Below are 15,750 nucleotides of genomic sequence, written 5' to 3'. Positions count from 1 at the left end.
TCTCTTGTGACTCTCTTGGATATTTCTGTGATAACCACCAGTCTGTGATTAAAGGACCTTGGAAAATCACAAAACCATTAAAAGGGATGAAAGAGAAGAATGTGGACAAAATTAAAAGGAACTAGAAAAAAATCTTATCTCAGAAAAGGGCAGAATTACTCTGCTGAGACGAAGACAGGCAGTAAATAGTGAAGATTTGTTCAGAAATTCAGACTCGATAATAACCTCGAAATAATCAGTTGTGGAGAGTCTGCTTAGAAACCAGGGAGGCCCTGCCTAACTCAATTTCCAAGAAAGTGATCAAGACGCTCAAATCCAATCCATTACCAACCAGATTCGCACAGCCCAGACTCAGAGAGCAGCAGATTAAAGAGGAAATGGCTGAAATCGTCCCTCTGAGAAATAACAGGATTAGAAAAAAAAAGCCCTAACTCTGAAGAAAGGTGCAGAACAGTCATTTCCAAGAGAAAGTCTGAGAATAGGTCAGAAGAGATGAGTCTCATTTATTCACCCCTACACATGAGGGCGGAAAGAGGGAGAGCCAGAGCGCCAGGTCCAGACCAAGCCAGAAAAAAGAAATGAAATGAAAAATGGTCAGTGAAGATTCAGCCAGAATATGGGGGCCTTGCAATTGAATACAAGGACCAGGGAATGGGTCTGCTGAGGGGGGAGGGAATGCAGGGCACGAACAGCTGAAATGAGATGTCTGTGTTGTGGCGAAAAAGGTCAAGAAGTTAGCGCAGGGGAGAGTAACTAACTTTTCAGGGACTTGACTTACCTTGTTCCATCCTCCGGTTTCAGGGACATTGTGCTACAATATTTATTTGTCGATTTCACGTCTTCTGCAGTTTCTGGTTTGGAGCTGTAGACGAGGATGTGGTCACTATTCCCCAGATTCTGTACAGGTGGGCGGCCAGATTTCTAGCTTCTAGGCGAGTGTGGACGCGCAGTTACAGAATCAAACCAGCTGTGCCCCTATCGCAATTGTTATGTAAGCGCCGACCGTAGCCCTTAAGAGGCGTTCATTGGTGCTAATTTGTAGTTATGCGTGGAACTGCGCTTAGGTGCTGTTGATCTTTAAACACAACATGAGTACAAAGGAAGCGTGACTTGAACCTGTGCACGGATGTTACAGGATTCTCTCATGTAGCACAATGGCTGGCTTTAGGCTCCAGCATTTACACCAGCCTCTGACATGGCGTAAAGTTAGGCCTGCGCGTGCTGACTTACAGCCCTGTTTGTAAGTTCAATTTAGTCTGCAAACGCCATTACAGAATTGGCAGGTCGAATCTACCCCTCTAGCAGGGGCGTAGCCAGACACTCAATTTTGGGTGGGCCTGGGCCCAAGATGGGTGGGCAGAAGAACCCCGCCCCGTCCCACAGGTGATTTGGTCTCTGCTTGTCTCACCTGCATGCCATATGGTCTCTCAAACATTCCCCCTCCCCCCCCCCCCCGCATACCTTTTAAATAGCAGATTTTCACCAGCAGTGAGCAGCAACTAATACGCTCATGTTGGCCCCACAGCCTTCCCACTGATGCAACTTCCTGTTTCCGCGTAGGTGGGAATACGTCAAAGGGAAGGCTGTGGGGCCGGTGCGAGCAGTATGTATCAGTCGCTGCTTGCTGCAAGCGAAGATCTGCTATTTACAAGGTCTGCAGGAGGGACAATTGTTGGGAGTTTTCAGCTGGTGGGGCTTGAGGATCCCTGCCAGCCACATGATAGGTGTGCTGCTACTGGGTGGGCCTGAGCCCAAAGTGGTTGGGCCTTGGCCCATCCAGGCCCACCCTTGGCTACACCACCTCCCTCTAGGTGTTTAAAGCAGCAAGTTTAGAAAGAGAGAGGACACATCGACTTCCTCTTGTAAAATCGCTGGCTTGTATTGTTTTCTGATTATCTGTATTTTTCTGGTTCTTTACCATTACTGTTGTGTTTTTCTGCAAACCATTTTCAGTGATTTCAGTCATAAATAAGTAAAGAAAAGAAACAAAGGTCTGTCCAGTCAGCAGCTGGTAAGGCCACAAGTATGTTTAAGCCTGCAAAGAATCAGGTAGAAAAAAAGCTCCGCATGTCTGCAGGTTATTCATATTTCACAAAATATGCAACTCTAAAATTTCCACCTTGGGCAAACTAATCTCTGTATTACACTGATAACTTTTAAGTATATAGAGGAAAAGACTTCAGAAACTCGGTAACAGCTGAAATTAATTTGATAGAACAGCTGACCGCTTGCTCTGCGTGGGCTGAACTTAGGCTCACGCTGGCGAGAATAGAGGTTTTTCAGATTAATGACGATTCTCGCCAACGTGAGCCTAAGTTCAGCCCACGCAGAGCAAGCGGTCAGCTGTTCTATCAAATTAATTTCAGCTGTTACCGAGTTTCTGAAGTCTTTTCCTCTATATACTTAAAAGTTATCAGTGTAATACAGAGATTAGCTTGCCCAAGGTGGAAATTTTAGATTGTAAGCTCCTTTGAGCAGGGACCGTCCTTCTTTGTTAATTTGTACAGCGCTGCGTAACCCTAGTAGCGCTCTAGAAATGTTAAGTAGTAGTAAAAGTTATCAGTGTGATACAGAGATTAGGTTGCCCAAGGTGGAAAGTTTAGAGTTACATACTGTAACAACGGCAAGTACCTAGAGTTTTGTTAAGTACAAAATATGCAATGCAATTCCCAAAATCTGCACAACTCAGACAGTAAGCTGATGTGGATGTGGAAAACAGGGACGGGGTGGGCTGAGTGCTTGAGACTGAGCAGGACAACCAAATAGACATGGGAAGCAGATGCTGAGGGTAGGGATGGGATGGTGTGAGAAGGATAGACTTAGCAGATAGACATGGGAAGCAGAGGCTGGGGGTGGGGATGGGATGGTGTGAGTAGGATAGACTTTATGCAGATAGACATGGGAAGCAGAGGCTGGGGGTGGGGATGGGATGTGTGAGTAGGACAGACTTTATGCAGATAGACATGGGAAGCAGAGGCTGGGGGTGGGGATGGGATGGTGTGAGTAGGATAGACTTTATGCAGATAGACATGGGAAGCAGAGGCTGGGGGTGGGGATGGGATGTGTGAGTAGGACAGACTTTATGCAGATAGACGTGGGAAGCAGAGGCTGGGGGTGGGGATGGGATGTGTGAGTAGGATAGACTTTATGCAGATAGACATGGGAAGCAGAGGCTGGGGGTGAGGGTGAGGAGGATGAACTACACACAGTCATGGGAAGCAGAGACTGGGAGGTGGGGGTGAATAGGACAGACTTTATGCAGATAGACATGGGAAGCAGAGGCTGGGGGTGGGGATGGGATGTGTGAGTAGGATAGACTTTATGCAGATAGACGTGGGAAGCAGAGGCTGGGGGTGGGGATGGGATGGTGTGAGTAGGACAGACTTTATGCAGATAGACATGGGAAGCAGAGGCTGGGGGTGGGGATGGGATGGTGTGAGTAGGATAGACTTTATGCAGATAGACATGGAAAGCAGAGGCTGGGGGTGGGGATGGGATGTGTGAGTAGGATAGACTTTATGCAGATAGACATGGGAAGCAGAGGCTGGGGGTGGGGATGGGATGTGTGAGTAGGATAGACTTTATGCAGATAGACGTGGGAAGCAGAGGCTGGGGGTGGGGATGGGATGGTGTGAGTAGGACAGACTTTATGCAGATAGACATGGGAAGCAGAGGCTGGGGGTGGGGATGGGATGGTGTGAGTAGGATAGACTTTATGCAGATAGACATGGAAAGCAGAGGCTGGGGGGTGGGGATGGGATGTGTGAGTAGGATAGACTTTATGCAGATAGACATGGGAAGCAGAGGCTGGGGGTGGGGATGGGATGTGTGAGTAGGATAGACTTTATGCAGATAGACGTGGGAAGCAGAGGCTGGGGTGGGGATGGGATGGTGTGAGTAGGACAGACTTTATGCAGATAGACATGGGAAGCAGAGGCTGGGGGTGGGGATGGGATGTGTGAGTAGGATAGACTTTATGCAGATAGACATGGGAAGCAGAGGCTGGGGGTGGGGATGGGATGTGTGAGTAGGATAGACTTTATGCAGATAGACATGGGAAGCAGAGGCTGGGGGTGGGGATGGGATGGTGTGAGAAGGATAGACTTAGCAGATAGACATGGGAAGCAGAGGCTGGGGGTGGGGATGGGATGTGTGAGTAGGATAGACTTTATGCAGATAGACGTGGGAAGCAGAGGCTGGGGGTGGGGATGGGATGTGTGAGTAGGATAGACTTTATGCAGATAGACATGGGAAGCAGAGGCTGGGGGTGGGGATGGGATGGTGTGAGTAGGATAGACTTTATGCAGATAGACATGGTAGCAGGGGCTGGGGGTGGGGTGAGTAAAGGCCTTTCTTGTTGCTGGATTCCTTATGGCACTGTAATGTACAATGAGTTACCTGCCAGGGTCCCTCTTATTTCACAGTGATGTCCTCAATAGCCCTTGAGTATGATGAGGTTGCTGGACTGGGGAAAGGAAAACGGGACCTGCCTGTGGCTCTCAGACCCTTCTTTGAACCAGTGTCAGAATTACTCAGGGACTCGGTTTTCTCCAGAGCATGCTAGGCCTTTCTTCTGACGAGGCCTCAGTGAAATAACAGTTTCCACACAAGGCTTGATTTTTCTTCATTTGATTTGTTGATATTTAGCAGACCGTCATGATTTAAGCTGTGAGGAGACATGAAAACCTCATTAGAGTAGAAGAGTAGCTTATGGACAGAGCAGCAGCGTGACAAGAAGGGGAGGCAAGCTCTAATCCCACTGGGCAAGTCAGGAAACCCTTCATTGCCTCAGGCACAGTTTTAGATTTTGTAACTCCTCAGGGGACAGGGAAATACCTAGTGGACCTGAAGGTAACTCACATTCATCTACTACTGAAAGAGGCATCAGTCTAATCCCAAACCATAAACGAGGATCCCGACTGGTCACATATTTTCATAAAATAAACATAGGAGATTTCAGACTCTCCCACCTGCTTTCCTTGTCTGAACCGTCTCTGTATGCAGCCTGGCACTGTGACTGCGTCCTTACTCAAAGCCTCAGACTGAACTGCTCATCTTGTCAGCAAAAATCCTTTTCCTCAGCACAGTATGAACCTGAGAAAAATACTAATAAGCACTTCTTAGGAAGCCATTTTGGGAGCATAAGAGGATTTGAACAAAGGCACATAAGGTGGCACCAAGAAGCCCATCTCCAAAGCCCACATGCTAAGAAAACACCAGCCCTCAGGCACCTCAGCATGCCATGCAGCACACACCAGAGCAAGTTGACTGCAATAAAGAGACTCTCAGCGTGAGCACAGCAGGATGGAACCGGCATAACTAAAATGGGACAAAGCTGTGGAGCCAGATGGCAAACAGCCAGAGGTGTTAAAGTTCTGTTAGGATCTGTTTAAGAGGACTAAAGAAGGACAGATGTCTGGCTTTTGAAGAATGGGGTTAGATAAGTGCTGGGAAATGATAAGCCAGTGTGTTTATATAGTGGATATAGTATTGGAGAGTCAAGGAAAAGAGTGAAGTGCCAGAAGCTAGGGTTCAAATCCCACTGCTGCCCCCTGTGACCTTGGACAAGTCACATGGAGTAATTGTAGAAACGGGGGCCTCATTTTGGTACCAGAAAGGAGCTGAATTCTAGAAATTGCGCCTAATGAATTGGAGTGGAAAAAACCCACTTAGGCAGCCCTAACGTTAGGTGTGGTTTATTTATTTGTTACATTTATATCCCACATTTTCCCACCTATTTGTAGGCTCAATGTAGCCTACATAGTACCGGAGAGGCGTTACAGACTCCGGTGTAAACAAATACAAAGTGATGTTGTGGTAAGATAAAGTTCAGGTGGCCACACTAGGGAATCGTACAAGGGAAGAGTTGCGTTATGTCCGTTACGTTCTTTAGTTTTGTTGTGTTGCAGAGATCGGGCATTTATGTTGGATCGGTAGGGTATGCCTTTTTAAACAGGTTAGTTTTTAGTGTTTTCCGGAAGTTTAGGTGGTCGTTCATAGTTTTCAAGGCTTTTGGTAATGCGTTCCACAGTTGTGTGCTTATGTAGGAAAAACTGGACGCGTAAGTTGATTTGCATCTGGTTTGGGAATCACTGCTCTAATCAAAGCATTACCCGGGGACCCCAATAGTTCTGAGACATATCTGAAGCCCATTCCTTGGTCAGTAGGACTTTCTTTCCATCTCTTGGCCAGGGATTAATGAGCAGAGAGCACTCTTAGCACAGGGGAATTTTCTCTTACAGCAGTTTGTGCCGGGAGGAAGGTCCTTGTTAATTCACTTTTCCCTTACGCCATTTTTGTTATGGTCAGTACATTTCCTGCTGTTTGCCTGGCTAATCTGCTGTATTCTTCTGCCAAACAAGCTTCCTGCTCTTTGAGATCCCTGTCAGTTTCTTTTTGCATGTGGCCAGTAAGGTGACAGTTTATTCTACCAGCCTGCCTGAGGGGGTCCTTTTACAAAGGTGTGCTGAAAAATGGCTTTTGGGCACCAGTGGCGTAGCCACAGGTGGGCCTAGGTGGGCCAGGGCTCAGGCCCACCCAACAGTAGCACGCGTTTAGCGGTAGCTGGTGGAGATCCCAAGCTCGGCCAGCTGAAGACTTTCCCCTGATGGTAATGAAAACACTATTCTCTACGAAACCAGCATCTGCGCATGCTCAGTTTTCAGCGCATGCCTGCCGCAGACTGTCAAGGTAGAAAGAAGCATTTTCCCACCAGCTGAAATACATAGTAAAAATATTTTTTGGGTGGTGGTTGGCGGGAGGGAGAACACTTGGTGCCCACCCACTTCTTGTCTAGGCCCACCTAAAATCTGTTGTCTGGCTACGCCCCTGCTGGACGCGCTCTGATCCATTTTTTTTGCGTACCTGTAAAAAAAGGCCTTTTTTATATTTTTGCCAAGAATGAACATGCAGCAAAATGAAAATTGCCATGCATCCATTTTGGGTCTGAGACCTACCCGCCAGCCATTGACCTAGCGGTAAAAACTCACGCGGTAACCGGGTGTAATGACCTACGTCCGTTACGCGCGCCCGAAAATAAAAAATATTTTTTAGACATGCGTTTTGGACATGCACCAAAAATGAAATTACTGCAAGAGCCACGTGGTAGTCGGGCAGTAACTCCATTTTGGCGTAGACGCTTACGCGGCTTAGTAAAAGGGACAATGAGTTTGCTGGTTTCGGATGTCTTGCTGGGATCGAGGCAACCAGAGGGGACACTGGTGTTGGGCAGGGAGTTAATATAAAAGTCACTTATCCCTGAACCCAGACTCAACTCTCTGTCTGACAGTCCCAGAACCCTGATCTCATGCCCTATTGCACTTGGCTTAGAAGTAATCCAGTGCCCTGAAGGAGTAACTGAGGTTTTGTTGTCTTCTGCAAAGGGGCTGCTGCTGGTCAGATTGTGCCTTGGGGCAGGGGTTACATAGATATATACCCCACCCACCCACTGAGTGGAAAACACGGTTGTACAATGCAGAGAGTATGCAATGTTTAACTTGTTACTTAATTCACATCACTCATTCATCTTTCTTTCATAAAACACCTATTAGAAGTAAGCTCCCAACACAGACTCAAAAAGAAAAGAATGGCACACATCCTTGCAATATATCCAGCTGCAAACTATGCCAAAATATTTCATAGGACCCCACGGTCATTCACAAAGGAAAAATATTCAATAATAAGGAATCTTTCATGTGCTCATCTTCCAATGTGGTATATATCATTCAGTGTAAAAAATGTAACGAAGGATGCTATATTGGAGAAACAGGCCAGATGCTTAAGACAAGATTCAATCTGCACAGACATCACATGAAGATAGCCGGTGCCAGTCAGGTTCCCACCCCTGTGGGCCAACACTTTACAAGACCAGAACACTGCACCAGTGATTTCATAGTTAGAATCCTGAAAGGTAACTTTAAAACAATACAGGAACGTAAGACCTTTGACGTCAGAATGATTGAATATTTTGACACCCAACAGACAGGACTTAACAAGGATCTGGGTTTTCTAGCCCATTATAAACCATAAAATTGTATTTCTCTGTTGATCACCCTCCTCTCACCTACCCACACCCATCCTGTGCATACCTCCTACCCACCCCCACTCTCCCACCCTGTCAGACTGTCAAAGTAATGCTTTGATGTTTCTCTTATATATACTATCTGCTACCACATTTGCTTATTTCCGATCTGAGGAAGAAGGGCAACCTTCGAAAGCTAATCAAGAAATGTATTAAGTTATGTCCAATAAAAAAGGTATCATCTTATTTTCTTTTCCATGTTTTATTTTGTTTTATTTCTATTGATTACCAAACACCTACAAACTAGTTCATTGCTGAAGTGGAACATAATAGGAACTTAAGAGGAGTGAACCAGCGGCAGAGCTTGAGAACAGGCTGGAAGGAGAGGGCAGTGATGGAACAGGACTTCAGGGACCAGAATGCACTGGGGAAGAGGCGAGGACTGTCAGATAGCATGATGTGAAGCCTCACATATCCACACTACAGACTGTGCCCTAACTTTCTGCAGTTGATGGGATGAGGGGAGAGGGGATCTCAGTAGACAGGCAATTAGCGCTGACTCAGGTGTGAAATGGAAGTCATTGCAGACCCTAGGGCTGGAAACGAGGCAGAGATTGCCAGCCCATGACCACCATTACAAATGAAGGTGAAGGAAGATAACTCCACTCCCCAAAAACATCTGTTTACAGAAATCCAATTAATCTCTGCCCTACCCACCAGGACACATCCCACCGCTCTGGCTCCTTCCCTCTGCAATGGAAATGATCTCCATTAAGTTAAAACCTCAGGACAAGACCTTTCATTAGAAGACAGCAGAAGGTAATAGATATTCATATTTAATTAAGATACTGCAGGCCGCAGCTGCTCAACTGTACAAACTTCCCTTGAATAAAAGCCCTTTGCTTGGTGACCATGGCCAGGCACACTGGGGGAGGGGGTTTGCTGCAAACCTGTGGCACACCATACAAGGATTTTATACTGGGAATGGAGTGTCAATAATAGAAACTTCCTGCACTGGTCCAGGGAATGGGGTGTAAGAGAGAGAGAGAGAGAACTTCCCTTCCTCTGAGTAACATAGTAGATGACGGCAGAAAAAGACCTGCACGGTCCATCCAGTCTGCCCAACAAGACAACTCATGTGTGTTACTTTTTGTGTATACCCTACACTTTGATTTGTACCTATGCTCTTCAGGGCACAGACCATATAAGTCTGCCCAGCACTATCCCCTCCTCCCAAACACCAGCCCCGCCTCCCAACCACCGGCTCTGGCATAGACCGTATAAGTCTGCCCAGCACTATCCCTGCCTCCCACCACCGGCTCTGGCACAGACCGTATAAGTCTGCCCAGCACTAGCCCCGCCTCCCAACCTCCAGCCCCGCCTCCCACTACCGGCTCTGCTATCCAATCTCGATTAAGCTCCTGAGGATCCATTCCTTCTGAACAGGATTCCTTTATGTTTATCCCACGCATGTTTGAATTCTGTTACCGTTTTCATCTCCACCACCTCCCACGGGAGGGCATTCCAAGCATCCACTACTCTCTCCGTGAAGAAATACTTCCTGACATTTTTCTTGAGTCTGCCCCCCTTCAATCTCATTTCATGTCCTCTCGTTCTACTGCTTTCGTATCTCTGGAAAAGGTTCATTTGCAGATTAATACCTTTCAAATATTTGAACATCTGTATCATATCACCTCTGTTTCTCCTTTCCTCCAGGGTATACATGTTCAGGTCAGCAAGTCTCTCCTCATACGTCTTGTAACGCAAAGCCCTGTGAGAAAATGCCAAGAATAAAGGCTTGTACTTTACTACTACTACTATTTAACATTTCTAATGCGCTACCAGGGTTACGCAGCGCTCTACAATCCTAACAAAGAAGGACAGTCCCTGCTCAAAGGAGCTTACAATCTAAAGGACAAAAAAGTGCAGTCAATCAAATTGGGGGCAGTCTAGATTTCCTGGATAGAGGTACAATGGTTAGGTGCCGAAAGCGACATTGAAGAGGTGGGCTTTGAGCAAGGATTTGAAGATGGGCAGGGAGGGGGCTTGGCGTATGGGCTCAGGGAGTTTGTTCCAAGCATATGGTGCAGCAAGATAAAAGGAACGGAGTCTGGAGTTAGTGGTGGAGGAGAAGGGTGCAGATAAGAGAGATTTACCCAGTGAACGGAGTTCCCAGGGAGGAATGTAGGGAGAGATGAGAGTGGAGAGATACTGAGGAGCTGCAGAGTGAATGCACTCATAGATCAATAAGAGGAGTTTGAACTGTATGCGGAAACGGATAGGAAGCCAGTGAAGTGAGGAGAGGGCTAATAAGAGCATAACGACACTGGCGGAATATTAGTCGTGCAGCAGAATGAATGTTTTTGATAATAAAGTGTGGAGTGGAGGAATAGTCTAGTGGTTAGTGCAGCAGACCTTGATCCTGGGGAACTGGGTTCAGTTCCCACTGCAGCTCCTTGTGACTCCGGGCAAGTCACTTAACCCTCCATTATCCCAGGTACAAATAAGTACCTGTATATACTATGTAAATCGCTTTGAATGTAGTTGCAAAAACCACAGAAATGCAGTATATCAAGTCCCATTAACAAGATTCCAGGCACAATCTCAAAGAGTAGCAGCATTCCATGTAAAACTCCAAAGAATAGCAAGGTTCCGGAATCCCAAGGAGTGGAGGAATAGCCTAGTGGTTAGTGCAGTGGAACATGGAATGTTTTTACTATTAGAGATTCTGGAATGTTGAAACTATTTGCAGATTCTCGGCGGCCATTTTGAATCTCGCCGAGACCGTCAGGAAGCAGTCAGGAGCACGGAGAGCAGCGCGATGGGCAGGAAAGAGGGGGCTCTTTCCTGCCCCGACGTCACTAGACAACAACGGAACATGGCATCGCGTAAGTACGGGACGGCGATCCAAAACTCGCTACCTTCGGACTATAAGACGCACCCCCCATTTTCCTCCCAAATTTTGGGGGAAAAAAGTGCGTCTTATAGTCCGAAAAATACGGGTCCCCAAACCTGGTCCTGGAGGCATCTCAGCCTGTCAAGTTTTCAGGATACTCATGAGAGAAATTTTCATGCAGTGGTTCATGCAAATCTCTCTCATGAATATTCATTGTGGGTATCCTGAAAACCTGAATGGCTGGAGTGTCTCCAGGACCAGGGTTTGGGAACCAATGCTCTAGACATAAACCATCAGATCATTATATCATAAGATAAATGGTTGCACATTGCAGAAAACCCCCCAAATTCTATAAAAGTTGCTAAAAATTGCATGTGCCCAATTTTCTGCTCAATTTAAGTGAATAACAAAAGTAATTAGCACCAGTAACTGGCTTGTTAACAATTGGAACTAATTACATTTAGTTGAACTATACATGCGTAAATTTAGGTGCAAGTTCCAAAATGAGGCACAGAGATGTGAGGGTCCTGGGTGGAATGAGGGGAAGGGCTCCTAAAAATTCTATGTGTAGTTATAGAACAAGAGGGCTACACGTCTAATTTAAGTGCACACATTTACACCAGGTTTCAGTTGGTGCAAATGGCCGTGAGGGGAAGCGGCCATGCCTGAAGTTAGGCACAATTCCCAGCATAAGAACTATTTTATATATTAAGCTGAATTTTAAGTGCGGTTTATAGAATAGGTTTTTTTTCGGTGCCGATATTTTGGGGATCCATATATATTTTTATTTATTTATTTGCAAAACATAGCGGTTACAGGCCATCACAGAAAACAAGAAAGGAACTCCATCAATGTAGAGGAAAGCAAGGTAGATAGGTTTAAAAGACAGGCATAGCTAAAAAGAAGAGGGGCAAAGCAAACGCACATTACAGGATGGCAGGGTTGAGTGTGTAACACTGGTCGTTTCAATCAAAGAGCCAGGCTTTCAGCTCCATTTTAAAGTCTTTGAAGAGGAATTGTTATGGAGACTGAGGGGAAGATTATTCCATTCGTGAGGATCAAGGAAGAAGAATGCACTGTGAGGGGTTGATTCCAACTGAGCCTGGTGATCGTTTAAAAAACGGAGTGTTCTGGAGGGGCGGTAAGGAAACGTTACACAGGAAAGGTACTCGGGGATACCAAGCCTGAAGGCCTTAAAGGTAAGAGTAGCAATTTTATAACTAATCCATTGTTCGATAGGGAGCCAATGATATTATTTCAGTAGGGGTGTAGTATGATCAAAGCGATGGGCGTGACAGAGTAACCCGATGGCTGTGTTGTGGAGTGATTAAACTTTCTTTAGCGTGTGACAGGGCAACCAGCGTAAACAACGTTGCAATAGAGACGGGTGGTAAAAATGGAAAGAATTAATGCATGAAATTGTGGAGTGTCAAAGAGATGACGAAATGCTTGTAGTTGGAGGATGGCTAGAAAAGTAAATTTAGTCAAGTGTGAGATTTGTGGCAGAATGGAGAGAGAGGAATCAAGGATAATACCTAAACATTGAAAGGTACATAAGTACATAAGCACTGCCATACTGGGAAAGACCAAGGGTCCATCAAGCCCAGCATCCTGTCTCCGACAGCAGCCAATGCAGGCTTCAAAAACCCAGCAAGCCCCCCCCCCCCAAAAAAAAAAAATTAATAATGTTCAATGGACTTTTTCCTCAGGAATCTGTCCAAACCCCCTTTAAATTCCGTAAGGCCAGCTGCTGTCACTACATTGGGAAAACTCCACAATTCCAGGAATAACATGTGTAGAATTTTGTACGTTTGGGAAGCTCGCCAGGTGCCCTTGGCCTGGATTGGCCGCTGTTGTGGACAGGATGCTGGGCTCGATGGACCCTTGGTCTTTTCCCAGTGTGGCATTACTTATGTACTTATGTACATTCTCTGGCAATGAGTTCCAGAGTCCAACTACACGCTGAGTAAAGAAAAAGTTTCTCCTATTTGTTTTAAATCTACCATATTCTAGCTTCATCTTGTGCCCCCGGGTTCTATTATTGTTTGAAAGTGTAAACAAACGCTTCACATCTGTCCGCTCTACTCCGCTCATTATCTTGTAGACTTCTATCATATCACCCCTCAGCCGCCTTTTCAGGCGTAACAGAATTCACCTCGCAGTGTGTATATTTTCTTTGAATTAGTTCAATAAAGACAGGATGAACAAGAGGTAGTCCACGGATCAGATCTTCAGGTAGTATTTCTTGATGTCCTCAAGAAAATAAATCGGTATATCTGGAATAGAATCAATCATGTAAAAAAACAAGGTAGTTTCAGGATCAAAGATAATCCTATATATTGCAGGTAATAAAGATTAATCACAGTACGATTAAGTATTGCAAATCTAAAGGTTCAGGACAAATAGTCCAGAAGTAATAGCAGTTTCATTGCATTTTATGTGTATCGATGAAGTCTTGTGAGAGATCAGGATCTACATAAATAGTTATTTTATTAGTTTAGGTTACGATCATCCATACAGGGTATAATAAACCAAATTTAGCTGCCACATCTTGTCTCATATTAAGGAACCTTTTCCTTTACAGCATTGTTGTTTTTGCTAGATCTGGAACAAAAAGTATTTTCATACGCTGACACAGGATTTGTTGTTTAAATTTCGCAGTTGTGAGAATTTTCAGAGCTTGTTGTTCGTGGATGATCTTTCCCACAATGGGCTTGGATACTTAGCATGAGAAGTAGACCTTGAGGAGCTCTGTGAGCTCATTCAATTTCTAATTGAGGCTCAAATGAAAGATCTAATGCTTTCGGGAGCCAAGAAAGAAGAAAGGCAATCATGTCAGAACCTTCAGATGTTTTAGGCAGACCTAAAATTCTGATGTTGCTTCTACAAAAAAGCAAACAGGATGCTAAGAATTATTAAGAAAGGGATGGTGAATAAGACCAAAAATATTATAATGCCTTTGAATCACTCCATGGTGCATCTACACCTTGAGTATTGCTTTTAGTTCTGGTTGCTATATCTCAAAAAAGGTGTGGAGGGGCATTTTCGAAAGAGACGTCCAATTTGCGATTTGGACGTCCTTGCAAAACGGCGAAATCCAGGGGCGGGGAACCCGTATTTTCGAAACAAGGTGGACTTCCATCTTTTGTTTCGAAAATTCAGTCAGAAAAGTCCAAATCCTTAAATTTGGGCGTCCCTAGATTTGGATGACCCTAGACATGGACGTTTCTTTCGGCGATTTTCAAAACCAAAGAAGTCCATGTCAAAAATGTCCTAATGCAAGCTACTTGGGCGTGGGAGGATCCAGCATTTCTAGTGCACTGGTCCCCCTGACATGCCAGGACTCCAACCGGGCACCCTAGGGGGCACTGCAGTGGACTTAATAAATTGTTCCCAGGTGCATAGCTCCCTTACCTTGTGTGCTGAGCCCCCTAAAACCCACTACCCACAATTGTATACCACTACCATAGCCCTTGCGGGTGAAGGGGGGCACCTATATACATGGGTACAGTGGGTTTCTGGTGGGTTTTGGAGGGCTCACTGTTTCCTCCACAAATGTAACAGGTAGGGGGTATGGGCCTGGGTCTGCCTGTCTGAAGTGCACTGCAGTACCCACTAAAACTGCTCCTGGGACCTGCATGCGCTGTCATGGACCTGAGTATGACATCTGAGGCTGGCATAGAGGCTGGCACAACATATTTTTAAAGATGTTTTTTGAGGGTGGGAGGGGGGTAGTGACCACTGGGGGAGTAACGGGAGGTCATCCCTGTTTCTCTCCGGTGGCCATCTGGTAATTTTGGGCACCTTTTTGTGCCTTATTCGTAAAAACACGTCCGGGTGAAAACGTCCAAGTGTTTGTCAGGGATGTCCTTCTTTTTTTCGATTATGGGTCAAGGATGTCCGTGTTAGGCATGCCCAAGTCCTGCCTTCACTAAGCCTCCGACATGCCCCCTTGAACTTTGGCCGTCCTTGTGACGGAGTGCAGTTGGAGATGTCCTAAGTCGGGTTTCGATTATACCGATTTGGATGTCCCTGGGAGAAGGACATCCATCTTCCGATTTATGTTGAAAGATGGACGTCCTTCTCTTTCGAAAATGAGCCCAATAGTGGAATAAAAAAGGTTCAAAGAAGAGGGACAAAAATGATAAAGGGGATGGAACTCCTCTCGTATGAGGAAAAGCTGAAGAGGTTAGGGCTCATATGAGGGGAGATATGATTGAGGTCTACATAATGAGTAGCAGTAAATCGATTTTTTACTCATTCCAAAAGTACAAAAACTAGGGGATACTCACTGAAAGTACATTAAATACTTTTAAGACAAATAGGAGGAAGTATTTTTTCATTCAAAGAACAGTTAAGCTCTGGAACTCTTTGCCAGAGGATATAGTAACAGTGGTTAGCATAGCTGGGTTTAAAAAAGGTTTGGACAAATTCCTGGAGGAAAAGTCCATAGTTTGCTATTGAGACAGACATGGGGAAGCAACTGCTTACCCTGGGAATGTTGCTACTAATGGTTTTTGTCAGGTACTTGTGACCTGACTTGGCCACTATTGGAAACAGGATATTGGGCTAGATGGACAATTGGTCTGACTCAGTATGGCTATTCTTATGTTCTTAATTATGATTAGTCAAGTCCTCCAAGTCTAGTTGAAGCCATTGGATAGCAGTTTTGTTTCGTTCAGTTTCTTGCACAGTTGTTTCTAACATAGACATTCTTTGATCCAAGTTATTCAATTGTTATTGAGAAAGATTAAATTTTAAATTCAGGCTCTCCAGCTCTTTTTGAAGAATTGTAGTCAATTCTAGTTGCATTTTAAGCATTTCTTTTAGTGTT

Source organism: Microcaecilia unicolor, unplaced genomic scaffold (genome assembly GCF_901765095.1).
Source record: "Microcaecilia unicolor unplaced genomic scaffold, aMicUni1.1, whole genome shotgun sequence".
Classification (NCBI taxonomy): Eukaryota; Metazoa; Chordata; class Amphibia; order Gymnophiona; family Siphonopidae; genus Microcaecilia; species Microcaecilia unicolor.
This window is presented reverse-complemented; position numbering follows the sequence as displayed.